Source organism: Callorhinus ursinus, unplaced genomic scaffold (genome assembly GCF_003265705.2).
Source record: "Callorhinus ursinus isolate GAN/ISIS: 27379988/994484 unplaced genomic scaffold, GSC_fseal_2.0 scaffold62, whole genome shotgun sequence".
NCBI lineage: Eukaryota > Metazoa > Chordata > Mammalia > Carnivora > Otariidae > Callorhinus > Callorhinus ursinus.
The window spans coordinates 5,278,718-5,297,949 of NW_027397124.1; the positions used below are offsets into that span (position 1 = coordinate 5,278,718).

Below are 19,232 nucleotides of genomic sequence, written 5' to 3' on the forward strand. Positions count from 1 at the left end.
CGGTTTCTTCCCTTCTCCCACTCCTCCCCCTCCCTTCCTACAATGTGTGAAGCAAGGACACGGCGCAGAAATATCCTACTCACGCACACCCGGGCACGTACGCACGCGAACATACTCACTATGAAAGTAATCATAGCCCTGTTTCAGAACATTTTGAAAAAAGGGAAGGAAAGAAAAATCCCTCCATGATCTCGCTTAACAGAGCAACTGTGGCGGTTTGAAGATTATTTCTATTTACACTTTTTCATACGAAAGTGCTAATTTAAACACAGGAGTAGTTTCCTTCTCACACAATTTTGTGCCCTCCTTTTCTCACTTAATATTCTGTTGTAAGAATTTTATTGTATTTTATTTTTTTCATAAGAATCTTAGATGTTGTTGTGTAGTTTTAACAGTTATCAGTGAAAATGAGAGATTAATATTCCAGGAAATGGATGTACAAGGGACAAGAGTCCCATGTTTTGTTTTGGACATTTAGGTGATTTCTGTGTTTTCTCTTCTCGGCAATGTAGCGTTTTCACAGTTAGAGTTCGTCTCTGGGAGAGATAAACCACGAGCTGCACATTCCTTACAGCGGTCCGGCACCACACACAGACAAGGGCCACCGTCCTTCCACCCTGTGCGGTTCACCACGAGGGAAACTGTGTAAGAGTGTGGATGAGTCGGGGGGCCTGGTGGCTCACTCGGTAAGTGTCCGGTCTTGATTTCAGCTCAGGTCATGATCTCAGCCCTTGGTCGGGTTCCACGCTGAGCTTGGAGCCTGCTTGGGATTCTCTCTCCATCCCACTCCCCCCACCCCAACTCACACACTCTCTCCCTCTTAAAAAAAAAAAAAAAGAGTTTGGGTGAGTCAGGGCACATCTTCTGGGTTTGCTCAGCCCCTTCTGGGGGAGGGGTGTCACAGGTTACTATGTCATAATTTCTAAGTCAACAGATTAATTGTTGGAGGAAGGCAAGTTACAGGTCCACCATTCCCAGTTGGCTGGGCTTTGGAGAAGTGGCCTCAGCTGGGAGTGCTGAAACAGTTTTTAGGGGACATTTGTGGCGCTTTTGAAATACATCAAGTGCCTCGCAGGGTGGGCCACCTGTCCACCTTCCCGCATTCCTGAGCAGGAAGCCAAGTTCCCACGACAAAGGTACGACCAACTCTTCCATCCACGTGGGAAGTATTTATTGCTTCTCATCTGCCTGAAACTCCAGGATCCCAGGCAATGTCCCCCCCAGCAGTAGTAAGGGCACGGGGCTGGCTGAGCCGAGCATTTCTCAGGGCCACTTTTTGCTTTAATTGAATTAAATTCAACAAGGAGCTGCAGTTCCCAGCAATTTTCCTCGTGAATGTGGAAAATTTGAAATACACAACAGAGGACACTCTTTGAAACATTTTATTGATATAGGATGCTATTTGTAATGCATATTTGTAGGGGAAGTAGGATCCCAGTTTTTACTGTAAAAAAAAAAAATGACACACACACACAAGTCTGGGAAGCTAAAAATATACACTTGAATGTTCAAATGTTATTTCTGGATAGTGAAATGATGGGTGAGCTTTATTGCCCTCATTTTTGCTTAATTATATTTTCTACTTTAATAGAGTTAGCACACAATAGTGGGGTAATTGTTAAAAGGTGCTCTTTATGGTACAAAAATATCTTTCATCCACATTTCTTTTCACTTCACAAAGCCTTCCATAAATACTATGGTATTTGGTCATCTCAGTAACACAGGAATAAGTCAAGGAGAGTATTAAATAAAATTTATTTAATAAAAAGATTTCTAAAATAAAATAAAGCAAATCTCACACCCCATTTTACAGATGAAGAAATAGACGTTCTGGGGGTTCTCCTTCGGGAAGGAGTTCCCTCCATTCTAGATCTTCAGCTCCCTGGTTCCAACAGCCATCCCCGAGCTATATTCCGGTTAAAAAAAAAAAAAATAGTTTCCTAACTTCTTCAGTATGGACGAGGGAGCTAGGAACACATCTCTAATCATTTCACTGCCCTGCCTAGAGCCCTCAGTGGCTTCTCATGCCTCTAGGCTAGGGGTTTCTCAATTCTGGACATTCCGAGGCAGTTAATTCTTTGCTGTGGGAGCGCTGGGTGCATTGAAGGGTTATTAGCAGCATCTCTAGTCTCTTGGTAGATGCCGGCAGCACCCTCCCCACCCTCAGCACACACCCAGTTGCATCAACCAAAAATGTCTGCAGACATTTTGTCTCTAGACAAAATTGTGCCCAGTTGGGAACCAGCTCACACCCCTGAGCCGCCACCCAGGCCTCTGGTTACCTCTGCGGCACCCTCCTTGCCAGGGCCTGTCACACAGATTAACCTCAGCATCCGCATCAGCCTTCGCCTCCCTTCTTCACATGTAACTTCTCAGGCAGCTGACACTGGCTCTCCATACTCCCACAGCCCCCGGGGAGGCGGGGGCTTCCTCTCGGCCCCCCAGCACCCTGCCGCTAGCCCCTCCTGCCCAGGAGTGGAGGTGCCCACCTGCTCAGCGGAGTGTGAGCTCCTGAGCCCGGGGCCTGTGTTCTGTCCCCCTCGGAGCCCCTCGTGCCGAGGAAGGCAACACTGCAAATTCTTCATAAAATATTTGGGCAAGAAGGAAGGAGGGAAGGTGAAAAGGGGCGAAGTGCCTGCATTTTTGTGATCTAGCGATCTAGGGTTGTTTTGTTTTTGTTTTTAAAGGTCTGTTTAGGCCTTGTCTTGTTTTGTTTTTGTTTTTAAAGGTCTGTTTAGGCCTTGTCTTGTTTTGAATCGGAAGAGGACTGTCCAAAGGAGTTGCAGCCCAGGTTGTCTTTACCAGCCCCAGAAAAGGGGAGATCTGATGAGGGTCCTTAGAGCAGCAGGAGGAGACGAGCCGGGAGGTGACACCCGGTGCAGGCAGACGACAAACGGGCGGGCCTGGGAGTTGAGAGCGGGGACGCACTGAGCTGGAGAGTGCGGCTCACCCTGCGGACCCCGGTGCCTAAAAACGGCTCAGCCCGTGTTAATCGAATCCAAGTTATTATCTGACGTGTTGCGTCTGTAGGACCCCGTTCAGCAGCCGAGGAAAACAGGCCACGATCTGACTGTGGAGCCACCGCTGAGGGATCGCCTTTGGGCTCCAGGCCTCCCACAGGGAGCTGAGTGGACAGCCCTTCGCTGGCGGCTGTCCTGCCATGGCATTTTCTACCTGTCCCCTGGGGGTTATACCCTGGGGGTCAGGGCTTCCTCCCAGGTTACCGAATCCTTCCTGTCCCTGGGCTGGGGACCGGCCACTCGGGCAGTGGGCCAGGTGCAGCTACCTGCCTGGAGCAAGGCTTCCAAGACAGGTGCTCCCTGGGCGGGCTTCTGAAGCCCCCAGCTGCTCCTCTCCCGTGGGGCTTTGGCTCCAAGGAAGCGGCAGTCGCGGCCACAGCAAGGAAGGTGCTGTCCCTGCAGCAGGGGCTGTGATGCCTTGGCGTTCATGCCCTGAGGGGCTGCTGCTGCAGGTTTGCAGTGGTGAGCATGGCGTCCAGGCACACAAACACGAGACCTGCTGGTTGCATCATCGTCGCAGGGCACTGTTGTGCGCACTGCCAAGACAAAAAGATCTGGGGCTCCAGGGGCACCTGGGTGGCTCAGTCGGTTAAGCGTCCGACTCTTGGTTTCGGCTCAGGTTGTGATCTCAGGGTCATGATCTCAAGGGTCGTGAGATCGAGCCTCCCCTCGGGCTCTGTAAAGTTTCTGTCTCCCTCTGCCCCTCCCCTCCTCGTTCTCTGTCTCTCTCTGTCTCAAATAAATAAATAAAATTAAAAAAAAAAAATCTGAGCTTTCAGCAGCAGAAAAAGCCGTGCTTCCTCTAAACCATGGGTTTATTTTTGTCCCATGGATACCATGGCCCTTGCAGTCGATTATTTCCCTCATTGCTCAGGCTGCTAGGGGACTCAGAGTTCAAAGTGTGTCCTGCCTCTCTGCACCTGAGGCAGATGATGTCGTGTGCACATCTGTGAGGTCATCTGATTATTTTCTCATTCATGTTTCCCTTCAGTCCCTCAGTGGTTTTTATTGTTCTTATTCTGAATAAACCCTGCTTGTAGGAGGGTCACAGAATCGTGTCTCCCGACAACCAGCAAGCCGGACAGTGAGCACACCAGCACCCCTCTCTCCCATGGTCTCCGTGCAGTGGCCAAAGGCTGCAGGAGTCAGTAGCCCGAAGAGCCAGGGTTGTGAGAGTCGTATTCTCTATGTTCACTTAAAATCCTGCCCTGTTGGTTTATTTTCTTTCAGTCCCATGTGAGGTTGTGCTAGTTTTCACAGCTCTTCACAGGACTCAACACCTGGTACTAAAGAGGAATTAAAGTGGATCCACGTGCCAGGCGCTTTTTTGCTAAGTCAAATGATTTTCACAAGAAATTCTCTGAGACTTCTCACAGCCTTTCTTAAGATGTTCCTTTCACCCTCCCCCTTCCTCTCTTGCTTTCTTTCTCCCCCACCCCCCCCCCCCCTCCGCCCCCTCCCCCTTGCTCTTCTTTCCTCGCATCCAACACACAGTCACTTACTGGCTAAACAAGTTACTTCACTTATTTGACACTTGTTTGTTTGTTTGGTTTTTAAGACCCCTAAAAGAGGAATTGAAAAACACCACATAGGAAGATTGTGTGAATTACATTAAATTTATTTGTGTAAAGCACTTAGCATATTGCCTGACACAGGAGAAGTGTAACTAATGCTAGCTATTTGTGTTCACTCGTTCGGGAAACATTTATGATAGACCGTATGTTACATGCTGGACCTACACAACCAAACACTTCTCCAGGAAAAATAATTCTCATTATTTTGGCTCACCTACCCGGTAGTACTTTGGGGGCAGAGAGGTCCTGAGACGCCACTAATGGGGCGCACTGTTGGAGTCCTAGGAAAGCCTAGAACGGCACATTACCTCCTCTTCCTCTGGAAGCCTCCACAGTGTTGCTCTCATTAGTTCTTGCCTCCTTGTCTTGCTCCTCCCTACACCCCTACCTTTGTTTCTGAGACCCTCCTTCTCTGGTTTGGGGTTACCTTTGGGGCCCAGCCCTTGGCCCCACTGGAGGCAGGCAGTTCCCATAACAGAACCCCACTATCTGTCCCTAGTCCCTACCAGGGCTACCTCCATTGTCACTACCTTTATGCAAATTCGTCTAAAAAAGATGAGCCTCGCTGTTAGACTGGCTTCCTCCCCTTTTTTTTCTAATTGCGCCCTGATTGCTTTCCATTTCCCTCTCTGCTTTTGTGAACCTGTTGTCCCCGGGGCTCTCGCGGGCTCTAAACACCCTCCGTTCAGTGATGCCACGAGTGATTAATCTGTGGCTCGTTTCCTCCCATCTTCCCCAGAGCGTGTGCCGTGCCCATTCATCAAGATGCCCAGATAATTGAAGCAATCCACATTCGTTCAGGGCCATGCTCTGGGCAGTGATGCTGGCCCCGAGATCTGTTGTGTTCAATGTAATTACTCTTGCCGAGTGAATCCCTGGGGCCCCTCTCCGCCTCCTGCAGATCCCCATCACCTTGAGCGGTGTTTCTGCACACGCCTCTCCCCCCTCCCCACCAGGGCCTTCTGTGGGCTCTCCGCCTGGGCTGGCTCTCACCACAGTCCTACCCTGGCCCTGACAGGAGCTGTTGGCTTCGAAGGAGCAGGCAGATGGATGCACTGAGACCGCAGTTTGAGGGAGCTGCGGTGGCCATTGGGAAGAATGGCGCTGAAGCTTGGAGAGGCAGAGACCCCCGGCTGCAGAGGTGGTGCGACGTTTCTCAGAGAGCTCCAGGGAAAAGACAGAAAGAGGCTCTCTCTTGGGAGACAACTGGAGGACTGAATATCCCCTCTGACCTGTGCCGGGGAAGGAGAGCTCCGAGGCTCCGAGGAGGCCTTTGCCACTGTCTGCTCCAGCTGCCTTCCCAATGCCAATCTTGGGATGCCTCTTCTTAGCACGGGTCCTCTTTAATTTTTCACTCATTCACTCATTTCACAGATACCTGTGACTCAAGGCATTACGATGCCATGTCTTCACTGTCCCAAGCACCACGTGGGTGAAGGTGACAACAACAACGTGGTGTCCCGGTAACCTGGTGGAATGAAAAAGTTGTATGAATATCATCAATATTGTCTCCAGACTGCCAATAAGAGCGATAAACATCACCAGTTGTTTTAGGGGATATTCTGCAAGGGTGGCTTTGCATTCAAGAGGATATGATTTCCTCCAACCAATGCCAATCAATGATGGCAATAAAACGAAGAAGCATAAATCACCGAAATAAAGAAAACTCTTCCGTGTGTGGCCTTGTACACTGCGCAGTGAAGGATCTGAAACCCAGTGTTAGACTAGGGGTGGAACCTCCCGGACCCAGAAAGTGTGAGGTTGTCAGTGCCCTTGAAGCCCTTTGCACATCAAGGCGGGCGGGGTCTGACTGCCTCACTTGGAATTCAAGTCCGCTAGAATATGGCCCCAACTTGATTTTCTCCTAACAGGCTGCATTAGACCTTTTGAGGAACAAGCACTGATACGATTGTGGTGTCTCACCTCTGTCTCCACAGAAGTGAATATACACTATTAAAAACCATAATGTAAGTGTGAGGAAGCCCAACTCTGTTCTAATTTTCCCCATAATGACTTCTGGATACTTTTTCAAAATACCAAGGAACAAAATCTCAAGCAAAACTTGTTGGTGTCCTTGCTGTGTTGATGTCCTGAGTATGTACTCAGTTTGATAGAGGGGAACCCACATTGTCCACTTTGTCCCCAAGAGAACCCTCCATTCAGTCCACTGTGATCTCCATCCCAAGCTCAGGACTTTGTTGTTTCGTGAACTTCCTTCATGCCTAGAATCTCTCTCTTTCTTCTCTGGCTACTTAACTCTTACTTTTCATCTATATATAGCCCTGCTCAGTTCCCTGACTGGCATCCGGCCAGACCCTCCCCAGACCAAGAAGGCTCCATGATCATTCCCACGGAGGGAAAGCTCTCTTGCATCTGACCTCTGTAGAAAGTGTCGTCCACATCACTTAATAACATACCACTTTGTGACATGTCTCACATTGTGACCGCCTGCTTGTATTTCATTTTTTAAGGGTTCCAGTGTCATCTTCCTAATGAGCCTATGAATTTTTGAGGGCAAGACTCAGGGGTTACATTTCTGTCTCTCCCTGCGGTGCTGCTAGGAACATAGACAGCACTCACATTTCAAGGAAGCTTATTCCTTGAGTCAGTACTTCCCAGTCTGAGGAGCAAAGAGATGCACTTTAGAAGTAGAAATTCTCTGAGACTACATTCCACTTTGAAAACGCCGCACTATAAGTTGGCAATCCCTTGATGCCAACGGAACGGTAAATTAAAATGCACAGTCGAGCGTTGATTAACATGAAGTGAAAATACAAAACTTAAATGTGATAAAAACTCTCAGACCCTCAATAATATACCCCTAACACCCTCCTCCACCCTTACCCCTGCTCTCCACCCTCTCCTTCCACTCTAGTCCACGTGTGAGAGACCCTGCGCTAAGTCTGTGAGCGCTATTATCAAAACAGTGAAATAACTCACCCGTTAACACCTTAGCTTCTATGATTTCATTAGATAAGTTAGTCCTCACTTTGTGGGGTCCCCAGGAGGGCCGGCACAGGCCAGTTGCATTTCTATGAGGTGAGACGAAGTTTGGAAAAGCCTAGAACTGTAGATCCTTCGTATATTTAGATTCTGGTACAGCTTCTAAGCAAGAACCAGAAGGAAAACCATCAAGAGGAGGGCAAGATTCAAGATAGAGACAGTGGTTGTGGACACCAGATGCTGCAGACAACTGGCATGAATGCTAGGAAGTGGGCATAGTTTACACTGCAGCGCACGTGAGGAGAGGGGTGGAGAAAGACTTCCATCTCAAAGGGAACCAGAAGATATGGAATAAAGAATCTCCCACATATGCCCTCAGAAGAATGGAATTTAAGAACCAAGAAACTGATTTCCTATAAATGCCTGACTTACAGAAGAGTGAGACTTATCTCCTGACCAATGAACATCTGTCAGGAATCATTCCCCCTCTTCAAGCCCGTGAACTTCCTACTTGGACACTGGCTGGACATCCCCCTCTTTGCACAACTTGCCCATAAATCTAGCCTGCCCCAAACCCTCAACGGACTCGCCTGTTGCTGCTACAGCATACGTTTCCTGAATTGCAGTTGCTCTGTTATTCCCAAATAAACCCCATTTCTGGTGATTTGAGCTTGCCTCAGTTTACCTCTTTATTTAGGTTGACAGAGGGAAGAGGAGAGGGAACCAGATGGTAGCAGTAGATGGGTATTATAGGAGGTAAGAAAATGGAGCTGGAGGAGGGAAGGGGCTGGAAACTGGAGGAGGGACAGAGATGAAAGAAAGTCTTTGTTTTATTATTTAGTTTTTGGATACAGAGATGAACATATTTATATCCCCTGTAGGTCCTCAGCTTCTTCAGTCTGATGAGGATACAAGACAGACAGCTGCAGCCACAGGAGACAGACTGGACTGACCCAAAATTCTATAGAAAGGTTCTCATTGGTCCATCTCGAGTCTTTAGAAGCCCAACTGTGGGCCAACAAATTGTGGCAAGGTGGTGAGGAGGAGGCATATATGTAAGTATATGCCAGCAACCACAGGGGCCATGCAGATGGAGCAGAAAGGAGGGTAGTTTTTATTGAAGAGGGGTGTTCATGAATATACGTAGTTTGGAGGTGGAAGAGAGTTTAGAAAGTTTGAGAAGCTCATATCTCAAGTTTATTTTGTTTTTGGTTTTTGTTCTTGGAGAAGTTAGGGCCACTGCCAAGAGTTAGAGGGTAGATGGAGATTTGGGTTACCGAAGGCCTGGGAAGGAGAAAGCCAGAAGAGCAACTGAGCAAGGGTGGGAAGCATAATTGTGTCACAGTGTCAATCCTGATTTATTCACTTAAAGAATATTATTGATGACAATCTCTATTATCTCCCAGCATCTTAGACACAGATAGCATCAATAAAAGCAGATCATTGGGCTGATCCAGGGTCAGAGAGTGGAAATACAGAGGCTTCAGGAAATGGGGCAAACCAGGGGAGGGGAGGGGAAGCGCTGAAATAGGTGTCCACAGAAGAGGACCAGGACTGGCGTTGTTTGTTTGTTTTCATTTTAAAAGTGAGTGTTTCATTCAACACTGCAATAAGAACTGAACAGTATTAAAAACAGGAGTGGCTTAAAAATGCATATTAATCTTTAGTTTCCTTTGGAGGAGTCTGCCAGTTCTCTACAGCAAAGTGATCCTAGGGAAATGTCTTTAGAAGACAGAAATTCTCTCAGAATGCCCATTAAAATTCTTAAAAGGGATTAAAGATTCAAGAAGGAGCTAACTCACTGCCGTGTTTCAGTGGCGTCTCCTAGCATGGCCCTTGCAAACGTCAAGGACCCCTCAGGTAAGGCGAACACACCCTGGTTTGCTCAGGAAAGTTCCATGTAATTATCGACGGCGCCTCTGTCACCCAGGGACAGGGAGACTCCCAGAAGTCGCCAGTGCCCGCTGAGTTGGGGTCTAAAAAGAAAGGATCTGGATGGAAACAAAGCTACCTGTCCTGCTGGTTTCCCATAGGGGAGAAGCCACAGAGGCGAAGGCTACAGAAACCCCTTCCTTGTTGGCTTAGAAAAATCCTGCCGGGCCCAAAATGGATGCCCCCTAGGCCACTGGATACACCCAGGGCGCCTCAGGGCAGAAAGTCCCAGAAACCACCGGCGGGTTCGGACCGCCCACTTCAGCTTTCCTCCGCAGGAAAAAGCCACGGCCGTTTAGGAATCATCTTTGCTTCCGCCACAGTGAAGACCAGCGAGGTTTTGCCGAAAGTAGAGTCCCAATACACAGTCACGTGATTGGAGGGATGTCCTCTGCAGAACAGACTGGAGCTCCTCTGTCTCAGAGGGGCCTCCACTGGTGGCCTTCAGCTTGGTCTGCAGACCTAAAAGCGCAACAACGCAGCACAGAAGGCAGGGCAGGTGAGGATGGGGAGGAGCCTGGCAGGAGCCGGGATAGAATTTTTTTCCCTGAGCCCAGCTGGTGATCAGCTTATACCCTAAAGCAGAAGGATTAATAACCAGAGTAATTTTATCCCCATCAGAATGTAACTACAGATGTGGGCTTATTGGGTGAAACAGCTAATCCTTTCTACATTTGGCTCACTCATGAAATACGATGCCTCGGCTTGTCAAAAGCACTGTTTCCACGTGGGCCTGCTGCTCTTGGGCTGCGTGGGCACCTGTCCACCGCCTGTGCTCTCGCCATTGGGGGAGCGGACTTCTCACGGGCCTGATGGAAGGGAAGGGAAGAGGCCTGCGCGGGCGCGGGCGCGCGTGTGCGTGGACACTGAGGGGAGGAACGGCGTAGCTGAAGGAAAAAGGCACGTGTTGGGGTAGGTGGGTGCACGAAGGGGCTGGAAGGAAAAAGACTCCTGGAAGAACCTAAGGTTCATTGCCACCACAAGTCCTAAGGCTTCAAGGATAGGGAGGCAGCAGGAAGAGGGAAGAAGGCTGAAGAAAGGCGGAGCACCTGGGTGTACACGTGCCCCAGATCTGAGCCGGCGGGCACCCAGGGATTTACAGCGTGGCGATGGTTGGAGGCTCCAGTGGCAGTTAATCAAAGAGCTGCTGCGGATGGAGCAGAGATGAAAGGGTTTCCAGCAGGCCAGTCAGTGATATGCTTGGAGCTTTTCCCTGGGCAGCCACCCTGGGGTGAGTAATAGGAGACAGGGTTCTGAGAGCTAAGGTCTGGGCGTTCCGCGCTGCCAACGGGGGAGGCACCTAGGCAGCCCAGGGGCTCCAAGGGGTGGGCGTGGCCTGGGCGACGGGGCGTAGCCCCAGCCCCCGGGCGGCGCGCGTGACCGCCCGCCCCCCCCCCCCCCCGCCACCGCGCCCGCTCTGCGCGCCGCCTCCCGCTGGGCTTTGGCGGCGGGGGGCGGGGGACGCGCGGTGGTCCCGGCGGGCCGCGTGTCTCCTACCTGACCCCGACCGCTGTCCGCGCCGTGGCCCCGGGCCCGGGCAGGGCGGTGCAGCGCCGGGCGCAGAAAGCGTCGCCTCCCTTCCACCCCCGGTCGCAGGGCTCGGCTGGTCGCTCCGACCCGCTCGCTCCCGCTCCCCCTACTTTTCAGTCCCCGGCTGGAGGGGCAGGAGAGGTTAAAGCTTCATTCCAGTGTGCTACGTTCCAGAAACTTAAAAAAAAAAAAAAATGCCCGGGGGTTCCTGGAAGACGTTGAGAGGAAAGTAAGAGTGTCCGACATCCCCAGCCAAATGCTCCACCACCAGGGAGACAGCATTTGAGGAGTCCCGGTGGGTGGGAGGAAAGGGCCGAGTGGCCAGGGGGCTTGTAAAGAAAACCTTCTCATCCATGTTTCTTCCTTCACTTCCCCTTCTCTCTTACCTTGCGTTCCTAATTAACGGCCCCTCCTTCCCTCAAGCCCAAAGAATCTGGAGCCTGAAAACCTTCTCCAACAGGGCAGGGCGGGCCCACCGTGGCCGCCCCGAGCCAGGGAGGCCGGGCGGGGCTGCGCGGGGAAGGATCGGGCCTCCGGGGCAGGTCTCAGGGTTGGGAGGCTCACATCGCCATGGCAACGAGTTCTTCCTCCTTCCCGTGGGAATAACGAACTCCCGAAAGTGCAGCAAATTGGAAAGGGACCTGCTGAGTGCCAGCTGGGGCTCTTGGCCGGAGGGGGGAGGGGAGGAGGTCTGCAGAGGTAGGGGGCTGCGCCCAGCCCGACAAGCGACCCGAAGCATGGATGCGGGGCTGCGCGTGTTTCCTCGGAGTCAGATGGGGCCACACATGCTGGACACGTGACGGCCGCCGGTTAGCAGATGTAGTTGCTGACTCGCTTACAACAGCCACTGCCGAGCTCTGGCTCCCGCTAAGTGGGATGCCTTCCTTCTGTTCTCTTCTCACAAGTTTTAGCTACGGAATTCACTTCTATGTGGCTGAGGCCATTACTTTCTTTTCTTTTCTTTACAATTTTTTTGGGGGATAGTTTTAAAAGTGGTTTTCGGGGTAAAAAGAAAAAAAGTATGTTTTTTTTTTCCAGTTCATAAAGGTGTAAAGAAGGAAATGAAAATGATCCACAATTCCCAATTCTTATGCCCAAAGATAACTACTGTTAACATTTTGTTGTCATCCTTCCAGATTCTTCCCTGCACACGTTTGCACATAAATGTAGTATTTACAAAAGTAGATTATGCTGCACATGATGCTTTGTCACCTGCATTTTCACTTAACTTACCATAGACATGGGAAGATGTAGAAAAATCGATTTCTTTCTTTTTTTTTTTTTTGACTTTTTATCCATCTATTTGGGGGGGAGGGGCAAAGGGAGAGAGGGAGAAGGGACTCTGCTGAGCAGGGGGCCCTCACGCTGGGCTCCATCCCAGGACCCAGAGCTCATGACCTGAGCCAAAGGCAGATGCTAAACTGACTGAGCCACTCAGGCGCCCCAATTCATTATTTCTCATGGCAGCATAAGATTAACCAAGTTGCTACTGCTGGAAATTTAAGTTGCTTCCCAATTTTTACTCTTCTACATGGTAATAAACATCCTCACACATACGTTTTTTGCACACAGTCTGTTAGTTTTCTTAAGTGAAACTTCTAGAAGTAGAATTACTGGGTCAAAGGATATGGGCATTTAAAATTTTGATGTATATGTCTAAATTCTTGGTCTGTGGGTTGTTTGTGAAGCAAACAACTTTTGCTTTTATGGTCTGTGGTTGGTCTGTGGGTTGTTTGTGAAGCAAACAACTCCCTACTTTTCCCCTCCTCAGTATGAAGAACAACAGGGAAAGTCCATTGTATATGGACTTTCAAAACAAAATCTGAAACAAGAGTTTGGGTGTGAGTATTTTTTTTTCAAGCACTCTGAAAGGTGAGCAATAAAAGGTGCACTGATGAAGGGGTTATTACTGCAGGCAACTGGGGGCCAGTTAGGCTGGTGACCCTCAGAACAAATGGACTCCCATTTGTTTCTGCAGGACTTTAACTCTCCAGATATCTGACTTTCCCCACTGTTTGGAAAATTTCTTCAGGTGAGTTCTAAGGTAGGCCAAGGGGATATGGCTGGAGCATCTACAGCCTCGGCTACAAATGAATCCTTACAACTTCCACTGAACCCAAGCCAAGGGATGAGGTTAATGCAGGACATAATTGCGTAACGGGCTACAATTCTCGTCAGCCCCTCCACCTTCCCTTTCTGTTCCCTAAACCATCTCTTGGTGTCAACTCCAGCTGTCCGGGGCTCCCAAAGTATATAATCTAAGACACACCAAAGAAGTCTTCTCAGTGATTTGCTCTAGAGTGTTTGAGACAAACTCTGTTACTTGTCCAGGTACATTTATATTTTCGGACAGGAACCAGAGGAGAGACGAATTCTTCACCTGAGGAATTGATGAGAAGGCTGGTGTTTCCGGGGAGGCGGGGGCGGGGGGGTGGTGGCGGGGGTGGCAGCTGGAAGCTTCTCAGGCAGAGGCGCCGGGGCGCCAGGCCGTCCCGCAGAGGAATTCTGCTTGTCCTCTCTTGACCTGCAGCCAGTGAGGTGCGGAAGTGGAACGGGAGAGAAGAGTCCAGAGCCTTGTTTCTCTCCTAAGGACGACACTCACTGGCCTGTGAATTCAGAAAACGAGGTAGGAAGGAGGAAATAAGGCTGAATCTGCTGGAGGGGCTGGGAAAGCTGTGGGCCAGCACGGCAAGTCTAGAGAGAGGAGGAGGCACCTCAGGGCTCTGGGTCAAAGGAGGCACTTGAATGAGGGACTCAGCCTCAGCTCACCTCTCCCCTACCTGGAGTCTTGTATGTCCTCCTTCCCCTCTGGCTACTCTTTCCCAGCATCATTTCCCACTGGTTTCTGCCTATCCCCGACATGCTGATGCTACGTAGGTTTCCGTCCTGTACCCTGTTTTCTCCCCCAGAGGCACATGCTGTTGGGGAGGTCATGGGTCACACACAGATGCCTCCCAGAGGGCCGGCCTAGTCTCTCTCTGGAGCTCGGGTCCCCCCCCCCCCCCAGAAGTTGACAGAAGTCACAGCAGTGGGAGGAGTCTTGGGGCAGACATGTGCTCCGGTCGGGCAGTGTGTTCTCTGGTTGTCACATTTGGAAGCTAGTGTCCCTAATGAAGTCGCGAGCCGCGTGAGGCTGAGTGCTTTGGCTTTTACTTCCCTGATTAGCTACGTGAAGCGGCCAGCAGGCCTCCTGAAGGAGCTTCTCCACCAGCCCCAGAGCAGGATATGGGAGGAGGCGGGACTACTCCTCTGTGGGCACCTTGGTTTTTACTGACAGAGGCCCCCCACCGCCCTGCCCCGGCCCACCGCCTTCACTGTCTGCGGTTCGGAGAACCCTCTGCCCACCAAATCACTGAGTAGTGATTCTCAGCCCTCATCCTTACTGTCTGCAGTCTGGGGCACTGCTTGCCAGTTCCACAGTCTGGAAACTCTATCCTTTCTCAGCCTCCATACGTCACACCCTCTCATCAGTCCTCTGTCCAGGGGGCTGTTTCCCCTCGTCCCCTAAGACACCATGCTTGGGAGCAGCATGAGGTAGTGGAAAGAATGTAGGTTTGGGAGCCAGAGTGACTGTGTCTGACTCTGAGCTGCGTCATTTATTAGTTGGGGGACCTTTCTGGCCTCCATTTGCTCAACTGTGAAGTGCAGATAATCATGGGGCTTGCAGATATCACAGGTAAAGGGCCCGACACCAAGTACTTGCTGAATGCACAGCAGTTAGGGGTATTCTTCTGTGGCGTTGCCAAGCTTTACACAACCTGGTGTTGACTCCTGCTCACCTCTGGGTTGAGGAACGACAGCAGTCTCTCGCCATCCCCGATTGCTCTCCTGCATCTGGGCCCTGTCTCCCCATAGCTGCTAAGTATTTCCACTTTTGTTGTCCTGCCATGACTTCAGTATCAGCCGGCATGAACCAATCTTGTCCCTTCTCCAAAATTTTCCTGTCAGGATTCCCCTGATTCAATCGTCCACACAACTATTTCGCAGACTCTTGGGCTTGAAAAGCTTGGAGGTGTCTTCCTTTGCCTTTCTTATTTGGAAATAATGGTTATTATTGGTAGAGTGCCTTCACGTGCATTTCTGACTTACCCTCAGCAGTATTTTGAAGTAGGCTACCATGGAAATGACGCCTGGAGAGGCAAAATAATCTGCCTGAGGGGGTGGCAGAGCAGGACTCAGACTGGAATCCTGGCCTTATCCCATGTCTCGGAGATGTCCCTCCCCTGACTGGTAGCCAGGCTGGTCCCAAGTCTCACTGACCCACAATGCTGAAGTCTCTCCATCCTAAACACAAGTTGACAAACCTTTCCTAACATCTCCCTTCAGCTCCCAATTTTCTCTTACCTCCTCTTCAGAGACAAACGCCTTTAAAAAGCTTGATTTGGGTCCTCAATAACTGTAGTCTGGCTTCCACCACCCCTGGACCCTCACCAGGGTCATTAGGTCACTTTGCCCTATTTAATCCTTTCACACACACCTTACCCTACTCATCTCCCCCCGACCACACACTTTCCTTTTAGTTTCTCCTCTGAATTCCCTTGCTTTTCTCTGGCCACTCTGCCCTAGTGTCTTTGGCTCAGTCCATCTCTCTCTCTTTCTCTTTTTTTTTTATAGATTATATTTATTTATTTGAGAGAGAGAGCGGGGGGTGGGAAGGGGCAGAGGGAAAGGGAGAAGCAGGCTCACCACTGAGCAGGGAGCCCAATGCGGGGCTCGATCCCAGGACCGCAAGATCATGACCTGAGCCAAAGCCAGACACTTAACCAACTGAGCCACCCAGGCAGCCCAAGATGATTATTAATTCTATTTGAAACTCTCATAGACACCTCTACTCAGCGTGTTGTAAGCTGAGCTCATCTTCTATTTCTGTCTTAGACTGGGTTCCTTAGAAGTTCAGGGGAATCTGGCTCATCTAGCACATCTCCCCAGAAACATCCATCCACATCTCAGTCCCACTCAGTCCCTTCCAACCTGTATCAGGCCCTGACTTTGATGTAACAAGTTTGCTTTACTGAAAGTCTTGAGTTTGGTTTTAGTTTACAGCTTGGTTACTTTCTGGCTATAGGAGATTTTTTTTTTTTTATTAGTGTATTTGTTTGTTTGTTTAACATTGACAAGGAAGCCTCTGTCTTTCACCTTTTGCTTTGAATTGATAATTGATTGCCTAAGCCTGTCATGTTCTCTCTTTAGTGCATTAATGATGATCAGTAGTAACCACCAATCCCACAGTCCTTTAATTACTATTTGTCCCATACCTCTCAAGTGCCAGAGATACTACACAAACCGGTGCATCTCCTTCAATTTGTATCCCTTTCAGTGGGCCCACAGGTGAGCAATTGCTCTCCTACATCAGGGCATGGTCTTTCAAATCTCCCACTCTACCACCACCAACAACGTCCTCATTGCCAGCTAGTTGGCAAGCGATCAACTCCAGAATCTCATCTTTAGAATTTGCTCTGAAGAGTATTCTTTGTACCAACTACCTTAGGGTGGGTTTCCTAAAAGTAGAGTCTGAGACAGGGATTTGGGCTCCTGTGCTTTACTGAAGGAGTGGTTTTAGGAGAAAGGAAGTAAGAGAAGTAGGGTAGACCAGAGGAAGGACCTATGCATAGAGCTGGAGTCCAGATATAGCTTCATTTCTCAGGTAGCCCTGGAGCAGGAAGGGTCCCCCAGAACCAGTCCCACCTTGAAGCATAAAAGCCAGCCTTTTGTACCTCTATGCCAATTGTTCATTAGCTGCAGGATTCTGGGGGTGTGACCTCCTGCCTGAGGCAGCTCCTGGATTCTATTTGGCTGAAGGTAGTTTTCTGTTCTTTGGCAGATGGGTGTAGTGGCCTGTAAAGTGATCCGGGCAGGACACCAACAACTTCTAAGACTATTTCAGTAAATAGCTCCTCAGTCCACCAGTTGCTCAAGCTAGAAACCTGGGAGTCATGCTTGTCCCCTTTCCTTCTTTCAGTTCTCAATCCAATCAAATCAGTCTCCAGAATATGTATTCAATCTCCTAATCATTCCACTTAGTTTTTCCGTTTTCACACTCACTACGTGCTTGACATCTCCATCATCTACTGTCCTTATTACTGCACTGGCTCCTAGCAAACCACCCTCGTTTATGACCTGTAAGACAACCAGAGGAATCTTCCTAAATCTCATCTTCTCACATGACTTCCTTTATTAACCGTTCAACGGTTTTCCATTGCTCTTATGATAATTTCAAACTGCTTTATATGACTTAAAATATCCTGCATGACCTTGGTCCTACTCATATTTCCTGGCGCCTCTCTCAGTACTTACAACCTCAAATAGCTGGCCCCAATGGGCTTCTTTTAGTTACTTGAATATACCATAGTCTCTCTTGATTCTATGTCTTTGCACATATTTTTTCCTCTGCCAGGACACCTGTGCCACCTCTCACCTGGTTACCTCTTGTTCATCTTTAAGGATCTGCCTAGTTATACTTACCCTTGCAAAGACCTCCTTGCTCCTGGCCTCTAGACTCCCATAACACCTTGTGCTTCCCCACCATGTTACTTATCACATGGCACAGCGATTGCCTCTTTGGTTGCTTATGTCTCCTTACGACAGTGCTATTTCCCTACCAATTTCCTCATTCTGTTCTCACCCTTCTTCCTTGCCTATATTTTTTAAGACAAATTTCCTTCCATTTTCTCTCCTCTAGTAATCTGGCAGTAATACATCTAATTTTTACACTTTAATGGTTTAGCATGAACTAATCTCTACTTAAATTCTAAACTCTGTGGGAGCAGGGATGGTGCTTGCATTATTTATCACTCTATTATCAGTGCATGGTGTGTGGATGGAACTCAATAAATGTTTATTATATGAACTAATAAATGTGTAAAAATATTTCATTTCTGTTTTCATTGCTGGTCTAGGTGCCAGCACCTGTAACCATGCCTTGCATATAGTAAGTACTTAATAAATATTTGTTAAGTTCAATAATGAGCTGAGCCTTTCCTTCCAATTTGCATGACGGCCATCCTGCCTTATTTAGTTCCTCAGCACCTGTGTTCAAAGTCATGCAGCAGAGACTGACACCAGCAAAGTGGCAGACTACAAAGCTCCTAGTTCTCATTTTCCTAAACACATATAAAAACAAAAACCCAAGGTGTCTTAAATAACTTTGTAGGAGCTCTGGAAAATGGTTAAAGGTTTATAGCAACCAAGTAATGCCCAATCATGAAAAACTCATTTTCAAAATGGTAGGAAATTTTGCAGTGTTTTCACTCACCCTTGATTCAGCCCACTTCACCTCTCGCAGTAGAGTGGTGATTTTGGTTTTGAGCAGGTAGCGGCCCAGCTTCCAGTTCTCCCCCACCAGAGCGAGCAGAGCAGACCTTATTTTCAAATTACTATGTTATGTCTGTTCTAAATTGTTTGGGGGTACCTGAAGGACTGATGCAAGGCAGTAGCTCTGTCCCACATAACAATGCAAGTAGGAAATGCAGTGGGTGCTGCTTGTAAAAGCTACAAGGTGGCTGCAGACCTAAAGACAGCTGCAGCAAGAGATTCTGAGTGGAGACATATAGTAGACCATCTAAGGCCAGGAGGGTAAACTGAGGTGAGATGCTTTGGGGAATGAGGACATTCAAAAGTAGCCGTGTATACAGGTGAATTTGTAAACACATGTACATGCCCAGGGAAGATGCATGCTACCTAGAAAAATCCTGTGAACTTAATCTGCCACATCGGGCTAATCCTTAGGCTCAGAGTAAGACTACCTAAATGGCGAAGGAATGATCCCAGGACCAAACCATTCCACAAAGACTAGAAGTGGTGGATGTTCTCTTGTTTTGTTTTGGTTTGGGTATTTTTTGTTGTTGTTGTTTGTTTTAGTTCCTAGCATTTCAGGAAACCTCTCTCCAAATACTAGCTGAACACAAGCTAAAGGAGTAGAAACCTCAGTGATTACATATGACAAGGTGTATTGTCTTTGCAAAAATATTTGGAAAAATTTTGAAATAAATGTATTGGTGCAGCCTTCAATGGCCACCACCACCAGGAGAAGAAAGAAAGAAAAGTAAAGAAGAAAGAAAGAAGAAAGAAAAAGAAAAAGAATAGAAAGAAAAGAAAAGAAAGAAAAAAGAAAGAAAGAAAGAAGGGAGGGAGGGAGGAGGGAGGGAGAAAGAAAAGAAAGAAGAAAGAAAGAAAAAGAAGAAAGAAAGAAAGAAAGAAAGAAAGAAAGAAAGAAAGAAAGAAAGAAAGAAAGAAA

The 19,232-nt window shown here is 48.7% G+C and overlaps 2 long non-coding RNA genes across 5 annotated transcripts; one reads left to right on the forward strand and one right to left on the reverse strand.

Annotated features, from left to right (window-relative positions):
• The first annotated feature begins 543 nt into the window (after nucleotides 1-543).
• LOC141371243 (uncharacterized) lies at nucleotides 544-8,206 on the forward strand. Its single transcript, XR_012376041.1, has 2 exons — nucleotides 544-686; nucleotides 5,613-8,206. It is a non-coding gene; the product is annotated as an uncharacterized lncRNA (long non-coding RNA).
• On the reverse strand, nucleotides 5,925-11,752 carry LOC112834397 (uncharacterized). Of its 4 annotated transcripts, XR_003210885.2 has the most exons (4): nucleotides 10,967-11,752; nucleotides 9,340-10,695; nucleotides 7,535-7,699; nucleotides 5,925-6,062 (listed from the first exon to the last, which is right to left on the reverse strand). It is a non-coding gene; the product is annotated as an uncharacterized lncRNA (long non-coding RNA). The 4 variants fall into 4 exon arrangements; XR_003210886.1 differs by lacking the exons at nucleotides 5,925-6,062; nucleotides 7,535-7,699 and having other exon boundaries at nucleotides 8,202-10,695; nucleotides 10,967-11,176; nucleotides 11,386-11,752; XR_012376040.1 differs by lacking the exons at nucleotides 5,925-6,062; nucleotides 7,535-7,699 and having other exon boundaries at nucleotides 8,202-10,695; nucleotides 10,967-11,207; nucleotides 11,386-11,752.
• Between the last annotated feature and the right edge of the window lie 7,480 nt (nucleotides 11,753-19,232).